Source organism: Hypanus sabinus, chromosome 10 (assembly GCF_030144855.1).
Source record: "Hypanus sabinus isolate sHypSab1 chromosome 10, sHypSab1.hap1, whole genome shotgun sequence".
In the NCBI taxonomy this organism is placed as follows: domain Eukaryota; kingdom Metazoa; phylum Chordata; class Chondrichthyes; order Myliobatiformes; family Dasyatidae; genus Hypanus; species Hypanus sabinus.
The window spans coordinates 68195916-68214515 of record NC_082715.1 but is presented as its reverse complement, the minus strand read 5'-3'; the positions used below and the strand labels follow the sequence as shown (position 1 = coordinate 68214515).

The following is an 18600-nucleotide window of genomic DNA, read 5'->3' as shown; positions in this document are numbered from 1 at the left end:
AGATCCATAGATTTTTTTTGGGTTTCTTTTCAATCGGTGTACGTCGTAGCTAACTTTTCAGTAATAGATTATTTTTCAAAGGGTCTTTCTTTGATTGTTCAAAGGAATACAGGTGATACCAGTATAGTTTACTTTCTGGAAGAAATTCAGTCCGAAAAATGAATAAAAAGAACTTGGACCCTGCAAGAAAGGTGAGAAAGTTGGTTTCCCACTTAAACTGCAACTTCCTGATAAAGAGCAGGTAGATGTGATCTTTTTCTTAGTGGATGCCAATTCTCCTGGGTGTACATAAATACTTCTTCTGTTATGGATTTCAAAAGAAGCCTTGCACACTTTGGTTCAAACAGGGAACTTGCTACAAGTCACGATCGCAGATACAGCAAAGAAAAATTCTGATGAGCATAAGGAAGCACTTAGAGCCATGAGGCAATGTTACAGCTATATAAGACCTTGAAGTACTGTGTTCAGTTCTAGTCATCTCACTACAGGAAGCACGTGAATATTGTAGAAAGAGTGAATGGGAGATTTACAAGGACGTTGCCTGGATTGGAGAGCATGCCTTATGAGAATAGGTTGAGTGAACTTGTACTTGCTCTTTTCTCTTTGGAGTGACAGAGAATAAGAGGTGACCTGTTAGAAGTGTCTAAGATCTTCTGGTTTGCCAGAGGCTTTTTCCCAGAGCTGAAATGGCTAACATAACACAAAAAAGGCATACATAGTTTCAAGGTTCTTGGAAGTAGGTACAAGGGTGATGTCAGGGGTAAGCTTTTCACACAGACAGTGGTGGGTGCATGGACTGCACTGCTGGTGAAGGTGGAGGAGGCAGATTCAATAGGGTCTTTTAAGATAGATACATGGAGCTTAGAAAACTAGAAGGCTATGCGGTAGGGTAATTCTCGGCAGTTTCCAGAGTATGCTATATGATCAGCAGAACATTGTGGGCCAAAGTGCCTGTGATGTGCTGTAGATTTCTATGTTCTATGTGTTGTACTTTTTTAGTTAAATTTAAGTTCTTGTGTTCTATGCTCGATGAAGAAAGGATTGGGAAAACATAAGTCAGATGAAAAGGGATGCGTGGAGATCTTCTCTGAGTCTAAACATCAGAATTAGACAAAGGCTTGCTTCTGAACATTCCTTGCTAGTTACCAAGGTAAGTAATATGGGAACAATGTCAGGGAGGTGGGGATGGGATTGTGGGGCGGTACAGAGGAAGAAAGGCACCCCACCTGAATTGCACCTTCTTCGCCAGTCAATCACAGAGTGGCAGTGACAGCAGTCATGTAGAAGTCCCCGACCTAGGTCATCACATCCTCCAAGCTGAAAGAGGACGTGGGGTGGAGAGTGACCTGCGGTGAGAGAAGAAAACGGGAGGGGAGGAGCAGAAAATAAAAAAAAAGCTATTTGAATATAGAGCAAGCACCAAGACAAACACCAATGCAAAAAAAACAAACACAGCTCAGAGCAACAACCGCACAGGTTAATACCGTATTGAAGCAAAATCTGTGTACAACTCTGGTTAGCCACATCTGGAATGTGGCATTCATTTTTAGTTGCTCTGCAATATAACGGATGTGAAGACTTTAGAGGGGGTGCAGCAGAGGCTCACTAAGAAGTTGCTTGGATTAGAGAGCATGCACTCTCAAGGGAGGCTGCACAAACTTAGGTTTTCTTCTCGGGACCAGGTACAGGTTTATAAAATTATGAGAGGCAAGGTCAGCAGATATCATTCCCTCTAGGGTCAATGTGGCTGGTACTAGAGGATGTGCATGAGTGAAAGTTCAAAGAAGATGTGTGTGGCAATATCATTTTTGCTTTACACAGAGAGTGTTCGGTGTCTTGAATGTGCAGCCAGGAGTGTTGGTGAAGTCAGAGAATATAAAGGCATTTAAGACAAGCACATAGATGTGCAGAAAATGGAGAGATATGGACCATATGAAGACATAAAAGATCAGCTGTTATAAGCTTGAACAGCAGAGCAACGCCTTTTCCTATACTGTGCTGTTCTACATATTTATCAGGCAGAGAGATGTTATTACACAGGACCCAGAAACCGCACTAAATATTCTCAAAACAACGTCGAGCAATTTGAGTCAAAACCGCAGTGAAAATGGAATTTTGTCCAGAAGGGGCACACTTTCCCAAAGCTGACTTTATTTCACTTGCCCTAGTATTTTTACTGCAATGACTCACAAAATCTTGATAACTGATTGCTGCAATTTATCTTTTTTAAACAGTATCATGACAGTGATGGAACAATTTTAGAACAGTTTTGTTGTACTCGTATTGTAAAGGTTATCTTGAATTATAATTGGAAGTGGGCCTTCGAAGATTTACCCCAATATTTTTGTACCAAAAAGCTCCATACCATACTTCCATAAAGATGCTCACGTTCAAAATATAATGCATGTCACAACTTCATAAAGGTATGATTCTCTCTTACAAAGGGTATGCTGCATTTCATTGCTTTTTACCACACGTACAAAATTCCACACCACTTACTAATGCAAATGCAATACTATTAACTAGAATGCACATGTTGCAGCTTCTGGTGTTATCAGCAGGCAATTGAAACAAATCCTGCAAAGTTAGTTTAAGCTTTGTCTCAATGTTTCACAGAACAGATATAAGTACTGACTTGGGTTGGTTGTTTGGAGAGATGGTCATACGAAGAAGTTTATTCAAAATGAGAGATTTGAGGCTTTTGAAGAAGAGTTTTGGAGATCTCCTCAAAATGTGGGAATCTTTAGATGAAGAGCATAAAGTTTGCAAAGCATTGTATGTGAGTATTGAGACAACAGGAGAGAGACCACATGGGTCAGAGTGATAAGAAGATGTATTCATGTAGAACATGTGGCCATGAAAGAGACACCAGGATGGAGTATTGTCTCCCAGGTGCCAGGGTTAAGGGTGTCTCAGAACAGCTGTAGAAGATTCTCAAGAGGGAGAGTCAGCAGTCAGAGGTCGTGCTGTATATTGGCACCAATAACATAGGCAGAAAAGGGGAAAAGGTCCCTCTCTTAGCAGAGTGGCAAAGCAGATTCAATGGGTCAAATGGCATAATCATGTGCTATTGCCTTATGGTCTTATAAAGGCAAATACATAATGCTGAGGCCTTGTAAGGCATTGGTTAGACCACACTTGGAGTATTGAGAGCAGTTTTGGGCCCCTTATCCAAGAAAAGATGTACTGGAATTGCAAAGAGTCCAGAGGAGTTTCACAAGAATGATTCTGGAATGAAAGGGTTAACATATGAGAAGTGTTTGATGGCTCTGGGCCTGTCTCACTGGAGTTTGGAAGAAAGAGGATGGATCTCATTGAAAGCTCTCAAATATTGAAAGGCCTAGATAAAGTGGATTGTACAGGATTTTTCCTATAGTGATGGTGTCTAGAACCAGAGTGCACATCCTCAGAATAGAGGACAACCCTTTAGAGCAAAAAAGAGGAGGAATGTCTTTACCCTGAGGATTATTAATCTACGGAATTCATTGCTACATACCACTGGGAGGTCAAGTCATTAGGTATCACTGATTAGTTCCCAGAACCTATTGACTCACTTTAAAGGACTCTTTATCTCATGTTCTCTCTCTCTATCTATCTGTTTGTTTGCTTATTTATTGTTTGTTGTCTTTTGCACATTGGTTGTCCATCCTGTTGGTGCAGTCTTACATTGATTCCATTGTGATTATTGAGTACGCTTGCAGAAAAATGAATCTCAGACTTGTATATGGTGACATATGCATACTTAGATAATGAATTGCCTATGAACTTTGATGTTTAAAGCAGAGATTGATAGGTTCTTGATTAGTAACTGTGTCAAAGGTTATGGGGAGAATGCAGCAGAATGGTGTTGAGAGAGATAAAATAAATCAGCCAAGATAGAATGGCAAAGCAGACTTGAAGGACGAATAGCCTAATACCACTACTATGATTATGGTCTAAATAAGAACATCTTAAAAGCATCTATCATGTTTGCTCCACCACTAGTCCTGGCATCTTATTCAAGGCACCCATAACTCTGTGTAAATAAAAACTTCCCTGCACATTTACTTTAAACTTTCCCACCGACACCATAAAGATACTGTATGTCCTCTAGCATTTGGCATTGTATGCAAAAGATTCCGTTTGTCTACTTAACCTATGCCACTCAGAATCTAATAAACTTTTATCACATCTCCTCTCAGCTGTTGCTGTTCCAGAGAGAACAACCTTCGTTCATCCACCTTCTCCTTTTAGCTCGTACTCTCTAATCCAGGCATCATCCTGGTGAACCTCATCTGCTTCCTCTCTAAAGACTCCACACCCTTGCAGTAATGGGATGAACAGAACATCAGAAAGACAATATCAGGCCATTCAGCCCAACAAAGCTTGCCAAATTCCTTTTCATATAGTGTATTAAAATAACTATTGAGTTTAGGTTTGGAAATCTCCAGGGTACTACTCTCTACTACATAACTAGGTAGTTTGTTCTATGTGTCCACAACTCACTGTGTAAAGAAATGATTCCTGATGTTAGTCTGAAATCTCCCTTTAACCTGTTTCCACCTATGGTCCTGTTTCCTTGACAATGGGTTAATTTTGAAATTGCAGCTGGCATCCACTTCACTTACACCCTTAATGACTTTGAACACTTCAATCATGTCTCCTCTCATTCTACTTAGGCTAACGAGATTTAATTCTTCCCATTTTTCTTCATAGCTCATACCCTGCTGACCTGGAAAGAGTCTTGTCACCCTTCTTTGGACTCTCTCCAGTGCCTTCACATCCTTCACACAGTATTCAAGGTGTGGCCTCACAAGAGCATTATACAGCTTAAGGAGAATGTCTCTTTACTTGAACTCCACTGAGTGCATTATATAGCCCAAAATTCTATTTGCCTTCCTAATCACTTCTGTGCGTTGTCCAGATGTTGATAGTGATGAGTCTACCAGGACAGCCAAATCCTTCTCATACAGTGCACTTTTTACCTCAAGACCCCACCCAATTGTAGATTAATATTTAAAATTTCCACTTCCTATGTGCAATTCTTTACTTCAGCTTACAATAAATTTCATCTGCCAACATCAGAATTCTGTTTAGATCTAACTATTGATTCTGCTGCTTGAACATTATCAACCTGCCCCCTAATTTTGTGTCATCAGTAAACTTTACTAGTTTATTTTTTACATGCTTATCCAAGTAATTAATGTAAATGAAAAACAGCAGTGGCCCCAAAACCGATCACTGCAGAAGCCGACTTTTGAAATCTTCCAGGTATGGAAATGATCCCTCCACTATAACTCATTTGTTTTCTATTTTTGAGCTGATTCTGCATCCACTCACACACCTTACCCTGAATCCCTACCTACTGTAATTTTATAATTAACTTCTCATGGGGTACCTTGTCAAAAGCCTTCTGAAAGTCCAAGTAAATGATATCAAAATGTTATTATAAATTTTAGTTGCCTCTTCATAGAACTCCAGCAAATTAGTGCAACATGATTTCCCCTTTCTCAACCCATGCTGGCTTTCACCTAACGTGTCTGTTCTTATCATCTGCTTTTCCAATTCATTGTTAATTATTGTTTCCATTATCTTGCTTGCGATGCATGTTAAGCTTACTGGTCTATAGTTACCAGGGTCAGTGTGGACACCCTTCTTATATACTAGAACAGCATTAGCCCATTTCCAGGTCTTAGGGATTTCACCAATTGCAATTACTTTTGAAAAGTACATGTTAGGAGTTTGTATATATACTCACAGACGTCTTTAAGCACCCTTGGATGCATGTTGTCTGGCTCTGGAGGATTATAAACTTTCAGCCTTTCCAAGTGAAGCAGGACTTCACTTTATGAGATCTCTAAATCACTAAAAATAACCTTATTGCATTATTGCAAAGTGCTTTGAGAGACTGGTTCTATCACATCTGAAATCCTGTCTGCCCACTACCCTGGACCCCCATCAACTTGCCTATCGCACCAACAGGTCAACAGAGGATGCCAGCTCCACGGCACTTCACTCTGCCCTGACCCACCTGGACAGCCCCAACTCTTATGTCAGAATGCTGTTCATCGACTTTAGTTCAGCATTCAATACTGTGACCCCCTCCAAGCTGTTCGCCAAACTTCGCCAGCTTGGTATCAGCTCATCCCTCTGCAATTGAACCTTGGACTTTCTAACTAACAGACCCCAATCCGTTAAATTAGACAACCTCTCCTCCTCCACTCTCACCCTGAACACTGGCGTGCCTCAAGGCTGTGTGCTGAGCCCTCTTCTGTACTCCCTTTTCACCTGTGACTGTGTTCCTGTACATGGTTCTAACTCCATAATCAAATTCGCAGACGACACCACGGTGGTTGGCCTGATTAGAGGGGTTGATGAGATGACCTACAGGGACAGGGTTCAGCACCTGGCCACATACTGTGCCGACAACACCTAAAAGATCAAGGAGATCATTGTGGATCATCCATCTACATCAACGGAGCTGTAGTGGAGCATGTATCAAGCTTCAAATTCCTTGGTATCCACATTTCCGAGGATCTCACCTGGTCACTGAGCTCCTCCATCCTGATCAAAACAGTGCCTTTATTTCCTGCAGAGCATCAAGAAAGCTCACCTCTGTCCCAGGATACTGACGGACTTTTACCACTGTACCACTGAGAGCATACTCACCAACTGCATCTCAGTGTGGTGTGGCAATTGTCCCGTATCAGACTGCAAAACACTCCAGTGTGTGGTGAAAACTGCCCAGCGGATTATCGGCACCCAATTGTCCACCATTGAGAACATCTACCGTAAACACTGCCTGGGCAGGGGGAAAAACATTATCAAGGATGCATCTCACCCTAACCATGAAATTTTACTCTCCTCCCATCTGGTAGGCACTACAGGAACCTCCACTCCTGCAGCAGGAGGCACAGGAAGAGCTTCTTCCCTGAGGCTGTGACCCTGCTGAACCTCACATCACAGCGTTAAGCAGTATTGCACCCATATTGTACTGTCTCAGTACTTTTATATTTGTGTGCTGTAGCACTTACTTTTTATTCACAGTTATTTTGTAAATAGCACTATTCTTTGCATTTCTGGTTAGATGCTAACTGCATTTCATTTGGCTTTGTATCTGTACTCGACACAATGACAATAAAGTTGTATCTAATCTAATCTAATCTTATTTTTCTTTACATTTACTGGCATATTGCTAACATCTTCACATGTGAATACTTTAGCAAAATACGAGTTAATAGTATATGCTATGTCCTTCACTGCATAACTTACATCCCCAACCAGTATTCCTCATACACTTAACTTCCTCTTTAACTTTTCTTTAACTACTAAAATGTTGAAAAAAACCTCATCAATTTTAGCATTGTCGGCAATATCCTTCTCAGCCTGCCTTTTGGCAATCCGAATTTTCATCTTGACAATAGCTCTCTCATATTTTCATATGCCCTACAGTTAATATCATTAAAAGGCAACATGAGTGAATCTGCAGATGCTGGAAATAAATAAAAAAATAAAATGCTGGCAGAACTCAGCAGGCCAGACAGCATCTATGGGAGGAGGTAGTGACGACATTTCAGGCTGAAACCCTTCATCAAGAGTGAAGTAACATTGAGGGGTCGAGGGGGGATAAGAAGTGGATAAGAAGTGGGGGGAGGGATGAAATAGAGAGCTGGGAAGTGATAGGCTGAAGGGAAATGGGCTATGGGGAAGATGGAGAATTATGGGAAATAAAAGAGAAAGAAAGGTAGGGCTGGGAGGGATTATAGTGAGGGGGGAAAAAGAGGGAGAAAGAGAACCAGATGAAAATTATAGATAGGGATGGTGTAAGGGGAGGCAGGGGTATCAACAGAGGTCTGTGAGTTGAATGTTCATGCCGGCAGGTGGGAGGCTACCAAGGCAGGAGATAAGGTATTACTCCATCGACCTGCGTGTGGCCTCATCTTGACAGTAGAGGAGGCCATGGACAGACATATCGGAGTGGGAGTGGTCTGTGGAATTGAAGTGTGTGGCCACAGGGAGATCCCGCCACTGCTGGAGGACTGAGCGCCGGTGTTCGGCGAAACGGTCTCCCAGTCTGCGGCGGGTCTCCCCAATGTATAAATGGCCACATCGGGAGCACCGGACACAGTATATCACCCCAGTTGACTCGCAGGTGAAGTGGTGCCTCACCTGAAAGGACTGTCACCATCATCATTACTATTTTTTCTATATTCCTTATATATCTGTCTTTTCCTCAATAATTTTTATGTATATCCTTGTTCATCCATATAGTTGATCTAATGTTTTTATTGCTTTTCTCAACCTTGAGTATGAACATCTCCTGCACTGCATGTATTACCTCTTTAAATTGACACCATTGTTTGTCAACTGATCCAATGTCAAGCAGTTCCTTCTATTTTACCTTCTGAAGTCTTTGTCACATCCACACAAACTTTGTCTTTCTGAAATTCAATATAATGGCTTTGGTTTTTACTGATATACTCTCCCAAAAATCTTTGAGACTAATGATGTTATGATCTCTTGTTCCTAAAGTCCCAACAACTTCCATATTAAAAAATCCATCCTGATTGTTACAGAATATCAAATCTAGAGAGATGTCCCTTCTTGATGGTGCATTAACATACTGGGTCAAAAAGCAATCATTCAATAACTCAATGAATTCACTTTCCTGTAATCCTTTAGACACCGGATTCTCCCACTCAATATTTGAGAAATTAAAGTTACCCATAACTATAACATCAACCTCAGAACTTCCCTTTTTAATATTCTGATTAGAGTTGTTTATTAAAATCACTATCAGAATTAGGGGGTCTATAAAATACACCCAATGTTATATCTTTATCCTTATAGCTTTCAATTCTCACCCAGATATCTTTATTAAGTCTTGATTCATCTCCTATTTTAAGCAGCCTCACATTTAAATTCTCTCTTATGTATATGACTATTCCTCCACCTTTATTATCTTGCCTATTTTTTCTAAGTAAAGTATATCCTTTAATACTAAATTCATCACCATCATTTGAGGTCAGCCAAGTTTCAGTTATTCCTATTATATCACACTGGCATATAATTCCAGTTCATTTATTTTATTCTTAATACCTCTTGAATTTATACAGGCCATCCATAGTCTATTACTGATGTTTTTCATTCTATTCCGACCCATTTTTATATTTTTAAAGCCTATAATTGGACAAGCAAATGCAGATTGCAGTCCATATTACTGGAGTTTGGAAGGTTTCCATGAAAGTCACTGAAAGCAAGGGTAGTGACTTTGGCTATAGGGAGGAGAGCTGAACTCCAAAATCTAGGGGTGATGTAGAAGCCAGTTGATATTTTCATCCCTTCATACTTTTCCTTCAGAAAACAGGAGGGTCCTATAATCCAGGAGGATTTAGCATGTTCAGAAACAAAACAATACAATGGGGATTGGCACCCACATGTTCATGATGTCCAGAGTGAGATGCAGAGTCAATTTCTGACTGAGAAACAGGAATTCTAACACCAAGACAAATCACCACCTCAGTGTCACTTTACTGGGATATACATGCATAAAATCTGTGTGTTATGTATGGCAAATCAAGTTCAAACTGAGCACCTGTCTCAGGTTCAGTCTAAAGGAACTCCTGACAAGAAGGATGGATTGAATCAAATTGGCTGTTTTAGCTGGAAGCAGAAAACATGGCTTCAAGTCATAAGTATATAGAAAAGGATCATTTGCTTTGGCATGTTGAAAATGGCCCACAAAGCTCAGTGGTGTCTCTGCTTCCTCGGAAGGCGATGGAAGTTCAGCTTCCCCCCATTGACCCTTATCGGTTTTTACAGATGCACGATAGGAAACCTCCTATCCAGATGCATTAGCCAAGACAGCAGGAAATCACAGGGAGCAGTGAAGAACTATCATGGAAACTAATTTGCGCTCCATGAACACTGGCTGCACTTCCCACCTCCTTGGGAAAGCAACTAATATAATCAAGGACTCCTCCCACCCTGTCATTCTCTTTTCTCCCCCTTCCATCAGGCAAAACATACAAAAGCCTGTCAATGCACACCACTGTGCTCAAGGACAACATCTAACCCTCTATCTGACCCACGAATGGGCCACGTGTACAATAAAGGTGAACACTTCATTGATCTCTCTGTCCACCTTGTCATGGCCTACACTTTGTCTGCCTACACTGCACATCCTCTGTAACTGTAACTCTATTTCTGCATTGATGTTCCTTTGTAATATCTCAGTGTACTTATTCATGCATGGCATGATCTGTCTGGATGGCACACAAACAAAAGCTTTCCTCTGTATTTCAGTCCATTTGTTCTTTATGTGCCATGTTGTATGACATGGACGATCATGGTCTTTCCATAGCCATAACTGTTTTTGGCATTTTTTTTCAGCAGAAGTGGTTTGCCATTGCCTTCTTCTGGGCAGCACCTTTACAAAATGGGTGACCCCAGCCATTATCAATACTCTTCAGAGATTGTCTGACCTGCAAGCTAGGTGGGGAAAGGAACGCTTTACATCTCCACCCCATCACCCTGTATCTCTGTACATGTGGCAAAAACAATTGCCAATTTTCATCTATATAAACGTAGATTAGAAGTACAAAATGTTCATCCTTGGTTCCATAAGTTTCCCTGGCCACATCCTGCTCCAACTCTTCATTACCAATATCCGATTCAAACCTTGGTTATCAATGAATTTGGGATTCCCTTCTTTAGCTTTTTTTACTCCAAACTCCTTCCTCATTGGCAGAAGATATTAGTATCTGGCTCAGCTCCAGATTTTTAGCATCTACAGATGCAACTTGCTTTTGTTAATTTCACTGAGAGAATTCTGGCTGACGCACAGGTTGATGTTGGAGAAATAATCCAACAGGCAAGTGATAGCAAAATGAATCCTGGTCATCTGTTTTACATTTAAAATGAGCCCATGCTGTTGCTGGAGAGTGCCAATATATAAACAGGAAGTGGCAGGAATTATGACATATTCTATGGATTTCTTCCAAAGCTGCTTGTCTGGAGACTAAAGGAAAGGTCAATTCTGGAGATGAAATAGCCAAAACAGCACAGGTATCACACAGCAGGAAAGGCTAACATTAAACTACTAATCTTGACAAACACTCTAAAGAAGCCCAAAAGAATAAAGAGATAGCAGACTACGTTGTGGTTAACATATAAAAAACTTTGGAAGACAGTAAATAAGGTTAACTGTTTGACATAATTTCTAAACTTTACATTTTGTTGTTATTTCTTTATAGACCCTGCAACAGATAAATTTTAGAACATATTTGACATTTTTACTAGCCCATATCACTTCCATGGAAGTGAGAACTCATGAACTAAAGATAACAGTGAAATATATGAGAATTTCTACAAAAAAAGGTGGCGCATACCATCTTATTTTAACACTTAAATGTCATTTCAACACTAAAAAAAAGTTCAGGTACGAATCAGATGAGAAGCTTGACATGACTCGAGGGGTGATCTCCTCAAGCTCCTAACCTGTTTCTCCACATGCAAGGTAGGTGAAGATAAAGCTCTGCACCCATGCTGCTGACACACAAAACTCAACACTTCAACACCACAATCATCTGCTCTCACTTTGTCACAGACTGACAGAAATACAACGACACTTACATTCACCAAATAAGCCAACCATGGCATTACCCCAGTAAGTGACTTCATTTCCCTTTGGACCTTGAGTGTTTGGGGCCAGATATTGTCCACTTTGGTCTTCCAATAAGTACTTCAAAAGTGAGGTTTCTACAAAAAACCCCATGGATGGTTACACATGAATAACTTGAGGTAGCCACCTTAAATCAATCCTCATCCTCTATAAAGAAACAAGACCTTCTTGAAATTTAACCTCCCTCAAATGTTTATGATTCACATCATGATATCTTATGTCCCTTTTGCAGAACCCTTTAACAATATGCTTACTATGAGAAAAGTCTAATAATCAATTGTCACAGCTACTACTGCAATTATTTCCAGTGCCGTTGTATCACACATCATCTTGCTTAGAAAACCTTGATATCAGTGCCAGCAGCACATTCTCAACTATGGACCCACTGAGGTATCACCTTCAATAACACAGCCTTGTGCAAAAGGTTCTGCTTTCATTTCATTTTCATTCAGCCTTTTCTGGAGCCAGAAGTTCCAGTCTATTCAAGGGCAATGAGTTTTTACAGTTGCAAACTAGCAATATAATTGTAACAGTAAATCTGACCCTACTGCTCACCACTGATGAGCTCAGTTCATTTTTATCTGTAGCTTGTACTTAGTTCTGGAAACAGCATCCTTGACAGTTTTAAATCGGGGAAATAAAATTATTCTGAAACAAAACCATGAAGTATTCTGTAGCCTATTGTCATATATTATCTACATTTATGATGTCAAATTGATTAGTAAGTTTGTGATGACACCAAAATTGGTGGGAAAATGTCTAAGATTACAAAAGGATCTAATCAATTGGAGAAGTGAGTAAAGAAACGTCAGATGGAAATTAACTCAGGTAAATGGGAGGATATTGGTAGGACAAACAAATTGAGGTATTTGGTAGGACAAACCCGGGCAGGACATGCAGAGTAAACGGTAGAACCTTGAGGAATATGGTCAAACAAAAAGACTTAGAGGTACAGGTTTTTTTGTTCTCTGAAAGTGCTAATGCTGGTAGACAGGTTGCAAGGCATTCGGCAAGCTTGCCTTCATTTGTCAGGGCAGAGAGTACAGGAGTTTGGACATATGTTGCAAAAATACAACCCATTGGCCAGACTGCATTTGAAATACTGTTTACAGGATACCATAACACCAGAAGACCATAAACAGAATTAGGCCACTCAACCCATCGAACCTGCTCCACTATTCCATCAAGGCTGATTTATTGTCCTTCTTAAACCCATATTTCCGCTTTCCCCCCATAAGCTCTGATGCTCAGACTAATCAAGAACCTATCAACCTGTGGTTAAATAATCAGAATTGGAATCAGGTTTACTATTACTGGCATGTGTCATGAAATTTGTTAACGTAGCAGCAGCAGTTCAATGCAATGCATAATATAGAAGAACAACAAATAAATAAATTACAGTACTGTACATGCATTATTGAATAGATTAAAATTCATGCAAAAACAAAAAAAATATATATATTAAAAAAGTGAGTTAGTATTCGCAGGATCAATGTCCATGTAGGAATAGGATGGCAGAGGGGAAGAAGTTGTTCCTGAATTGCTGAGTATGTGCCTTCAGGCTTCTGTACCTCCTTCCCAACAGAACATAAGGAAAGGGCATGCCCAAGGTGCTGGGGGTCCTTAATAATGGATGCTGCCTTTCTGAGACACCTCTCCTTGAAGACATCCTGGGTACTTTGTAGGCTAGTACCCAAGATGGAGCCAACTAAATTTATAACCCTCTGCAGCTTCCTTTGGTCCTGTGCAGTAGCCCCTCCATACCAGACAGTGATGCAGCTTGTCAGAATGCTCTCCATGGTACATCTATGGAAGTTTTTGAGTGTATTTGTCGACATGCAAAATCTCTTCAAACTTTTAATGAAGTATAGCCACTGTCTTGCCTTCTTTATAAATGCATTGATATGTTGAGACCAGCTTAGATCCTCAGAGATCTTGACACCTTGGAAATTGAAACTGCTCACTCTCTCCACTTCTGATCCCTCTATGAGGATTGGTACATGTTCCTTCATCTTAACCTTCTGGAACTCCACAATCAGCTCTTTCACCTAGTTAACATACCTCACTCCTGTACATCCTCGTGTCACCACCTGAGATTCTACCAACACTGGCTGTATTGTCAGCAAATTTATAGATGATATTTGAGCTGTGCCTAGCCACTCAGTCATGGCTACACAGAGAGTAGAGCAACAGACTAAGCACACATCCCTTGAGGTGCACCAGTGATGATCATCAGCGAGGAGGAAATATTATCACCAATTCGCACAGATTGTGGTCTTACAGTTAGGAAGTCGAGGATTCAATTCAGAGAAAGGTACAGAGGCCCAGGTTCTATAGCTTATCAATCAGGATTGTGAAACGCAATGACTTGGCCTCCACAACAGTCTGTGGCAATGAATTGCACAGGTTCACTAAAGAACCTTTAATGAACCCTGTGGCTAAAGAAATTCCTCTTCATCTCTCTTTTAAATGGAGATCTCTCTATTCTGAGGCTGTGACATTGGTCCAAGGCTCTCTCACTATAGGAAACATCCTCTCCACATACACTCTATCCAGGCGTATCACGATTTGATAGGTATTAAGGAGATCTCCATCATTCTTCTAAACACCAGCGAGTACAAGTCCGGAGCCATCAGGCATTTCACATATGTTAACCCTTTCATTTCCACACTAATTTTTGTGAACCTCCTCTGGACTGTACAATGCCAGCAAACCTTTTCTCAGATAAGGAAACCAAAACTGCTCATAAGACACCAAATATTGTCAGACCAATGCTTTATAAAGCCTCAGTATTACATTCTTGCAATTATATTCTTGTCATCTTGAAATGAATGCTAACATTGCGTTTACCTTTATAATTTTTAATAACATTTTTTATTAAATTTTCAAATGGTTATAGAAGGGAAAAAAATTATCAACCTTCCCCCCCCCCCCAACATATCCCTGTAGAAAGAGAAAAAAAGGAGAAAAAAAAAAGAAAGAAAGAAAGAAAGAAAGAAAGAATGCCAGGATATCGGAAGATCCCCACATGCTCCAAAGAGTTCATAATAGCTTTACTATATATATATATATATATTTCTTTCCCCAAATAACCAATAATTTTATCTTCAGAGCACCTATATACTTAATCCTATCTTTTGTAAATTAGGGCGCCAAATTTTCAGAAATATTTTGTATTTATCTCTTAAATTATAAGTAATTTTTTCAAATGGAATGCAGCTAAAAGCTATATCTATTTTCATTTTCTTAATGTATGTTAAAATTCTTTTTCTTTTCATCGGTCCATTAAGCCCATTAACATTAAAACTTAAAAAATTCAGTAAATTAGTCATTATTTTTAACAGGGTTACTCCAGTCTATAGTAATACCTAACTTTTCAATTTTCGTATCTACTGGGATATCTACTGACTCTCCTTTGTCTATGGTGCCTGTTACTTCCTCAAAGAGTTCCAGCAGATTTGTCAGGCAAGATTTTCCCTTAAAGAAACCATGCTGACTTTGATCTGTTTTATTATGTGCCCCAATTACCAAAAATCTTCATGTTTAATAATAGCCTTCAACATCTTCCCAACCAGTGAAGTTGGGCTAACTTGCCTATTATTTCCTTTCTTTTGCCTCCCTCCCTTCTTAAAGTGGAGTGAAATTTGCAATTTTTCAGTCCTTCAGAACAATACCAGAATATAATAATTCTTGAAAGATCATTACTAATACCGCCACAATCTCTTCAGCTATATCTTTCAGAACCCTGGTTGTTGTTTCTCTCCACATCATGTGGTTCATATGCAGCAAGCTTGCCATTTTTTTAGGATATGTCTGTTTTTTACAATGTCAAGTTGCTAACTCGACACTCAACCAAGCACAATGGGAAGTGTGTAAAGAGCTTGCACCTATGATTTGGACCTGGGATAATTCGCTATGGATCCCAGTGCTGATGCCACTACACCAGTAGCCGGCTAGTTCAGGACCCTGGAGTGTAGTCCATCTGGTCTGCACGACTTGTCTTACTTCAGACCTTTCAGCTTCCCAAGCACCTTCTTCTTACTAACACACGCAAAGTGCTGGTGGAATTCAGAGGCCAAGCAGCATCAATGGAAAAAGCAGAGTTGATGTTTCAGGCTGAGACTAAGTCTTGCTGAAAGGTTTTGGCCCGAAAAATTGACTATGCTTTTTTCCAGAGATGCTGCCTGACCTGCTGAGTTCCTCCAGCACTTTGTGTGTGTTGCTCAGATCTTCAGCATCTGCAGATTTTCTCTTATTTGTGACCTTCTCCTGAGTAATTGCAACTTTACTTATTTCTGCCCCGGGCACACAAAATTTCTGGCATACTGCTAGTGTCTTCCACAGTGAAGACTGATGCAAAATGCTTATTAATTTCTTCCATCATTTTTTGTTCCCCATTACTACCATTCCAGCATTGTTTTCCAGCAGTCGGATAGACACTCTCACCCCTCTTATACTTTTTATATATCTGGTGAAACCTTTAGTATCCTCTTTGTATAATTAGTTTATCTTCATATTTCAACTTTTCTCTCCTTATGACTTTAGCTTTTCAAAGCTTCCCAAACCTTCAACTTTCCACTTATTTTATATTCTCTTTTCCTTTTATGCTGTGTTTAACTTCCTTTGTTAACCACAGTTAAATCATTCTCCCTTTAGAATACTTCTCCATCTTTAGAATGTATCTATCTGAGCCTTCCAAACTGTCCTCAGAAACTCCAGCCATTGCTGTTCTGCCATCATCCCTGCTAGTGTCCCCTTCCAATCAACACTGGCCAGTTCCACTCTCATGCTTGTGCAATTTATTTTACTCCACTGTAATACTGATACATTGGACTTCATCTTCTCCCTCTCAAACAGCAGGGCAAATTGTATCCTATTATGTTAACTACCTCCTAAAGGTTCCTTTACCTTAAGTTCCCTAATCAAATCTGGTTCATTGCACAACACCCAATCCAGAATAGTTGATCTCCCTAGAGGGCATAACTACAAGCTGTTCTAAAAAAGCCATCTCACAGACATTCTAGAAGTTCCCCCTCTGAGATCCTTAATCCCCCTATTTAAATTTGTTTCATTACACAACATCTATTCCTGAATTGCCTTTCCACTGGTATGCTTAACACAAGCTGCTCAAAAAGGTAATTTTGTAGGCATTCTAGAATTTCCGTCTCTTGCAATCAAGCACCAACCTAATTTTCCCAATCTACCTGAATATTGAAATCCCCCTGGATTATCAGAGCATTGCCCTTTTCACATGCCTTTTCTGTCTCCCATTGCAATTTGAAGCCCACATCCAGAGGACCTAAGTAACTCCCATCAGGGTCTTTTTACACTTGCAATTTCTTAACTCTATCCACAAGGTTTCTCCATCTTCCAATTCTATGTTACCTCTTTCTAAGGATTTGATCTCATATTTTACCAACAGAGCCAGCCCAGCCCCTCTGCCTACCTGCCTGGCATTTCACTACCATTTGTATCTTTGGACGTGGAGGAACCTTCACAAACTCCCACAGCCCTTGATGACCCTGTGATTTCAGAGCATCTCAGGCCTACTTGAGAGCATTCTTCAGGAGGGTAAAACCATGGAAAGCATCTGGCCCAGATGGGGTATCTGTGCAGATTAACTGGCTGAAGTGTTCACCAGCATCTTTAACCTTTTGCTTCTGCAGTCTGCGATACCCACCTGCTTCAAGCAGGATTCAAGTATACCAGTGCCTCAGAAAAACATGGTAGCCTGCCTCTATGACTATCATCCTGTAGCACTTATGTCCACTATGAAAATGTGTTATGAGAGGTTGGTGATGAAACTTATCAATTCCTGCCTGAGAAGCGATCTGGATCCACTCCAGTTTTCCTACCTGAACATCAGATCCGCAGCAGCTGCTATTTCATTGGCTTTTCACTGAACCCTGGAACATCTGGACAGCAAAGATGCATATGTCAGGATACAGTTTTTCGACTACAACTTGGTATTTAATACTATCATCCTCTCAAATTAAACCAATAAACTTCAAGCGCACTGCAGGAGTGTGTACTTAGCCCCCTGATTTACTCACTTTATACCTGCGACTGTGTGATGAAGCACAGCTCCAACGCCATATACAAATTTGCTGATGACACCACTGCTGTGGGCCATATCAAAGGTGGCGATGACTCAGCATACAGGAGGGAGATTGGACATTTGGCTGAGCTGTGTAAGTAACAACAACCTTTCTCTCAATGTCAATAAGACCAAGGGACTTCAGGAGAGGGAACCCAGAGCCAGTAATCATCAGAGGACCAGAGGTGGAGAGGGTCAACATCTTTAAATTCCTTCTATAGAACTGTAGAACCATAGGACACTACAGCACAGAACAGGCCCTTCAGACCTCCAAGTTGTGCTGACCCATATAATCCTTAAAAAAAGTACTAAACCCACACTACCCCATAACCCTCTATTTTTCTTTCATCCATGTGCCTGTCCAAGAGGCTTTTAAATACCCCTAATGTTTTAGCCTCTGCCATTATCCCTGGCAAGTCATTCCAGGCACTCACAACCCTCTGTGTAAAAACTTACCCCTGATGTCTCCCCTAAACTTCCCTCCCTTAATTTTGTATTTGTGCCCTCTGGTGTTTGCTATTGGTGCCCTGGGAAACAGGTACTGACTATCCACCCTATCTATGTCTCTCATAATCCTGTAGACCTCTATCAAGTCCCCTCTCATTCTTCTACGCTCCAAAAAGAAAAGTCCCAGCTCTGCTAACCTTGCTTCATACATAGGAAGAAGGTACTGGAGCCTCAGGAGTCATGCCACTAGCATCAGGAACAGCTATTACCTCTGAACCATTAGGTTCTTGAACTAGAGAGAATAACTTCACTTGCCCTATCACTGAACTGTTCCCAGAACATATGGACTCACTTTCAAGGACCCTTCATCTCAAGTTGCCAATATTTATTGTTT

At 40.4% G+C, this 18600-nt stretch overlaps 1 protein-coding gene across 1 annotated transcript in view; it reads right to left on the bottom strand.

The window, feature by feature from the left end:
* The window catches only part of dlgap2a (discs, large (Drosophila) homolog-associated protein 2a), a 517146-nt gene that overhangs the window by 453881 nt on the left and 44665 nt on the right, over positions 1–18600 (bottom strand). Inside the window, exon 3 of the mRNA XM_059982028.1 lies at positions 1227–1346. The gene's annotated coding sequence lies outside the window, so the exon portion shown is untranslated. The remainder of the gene's footprint in view (positions 1–1226; positions 1347–18600) is intronic.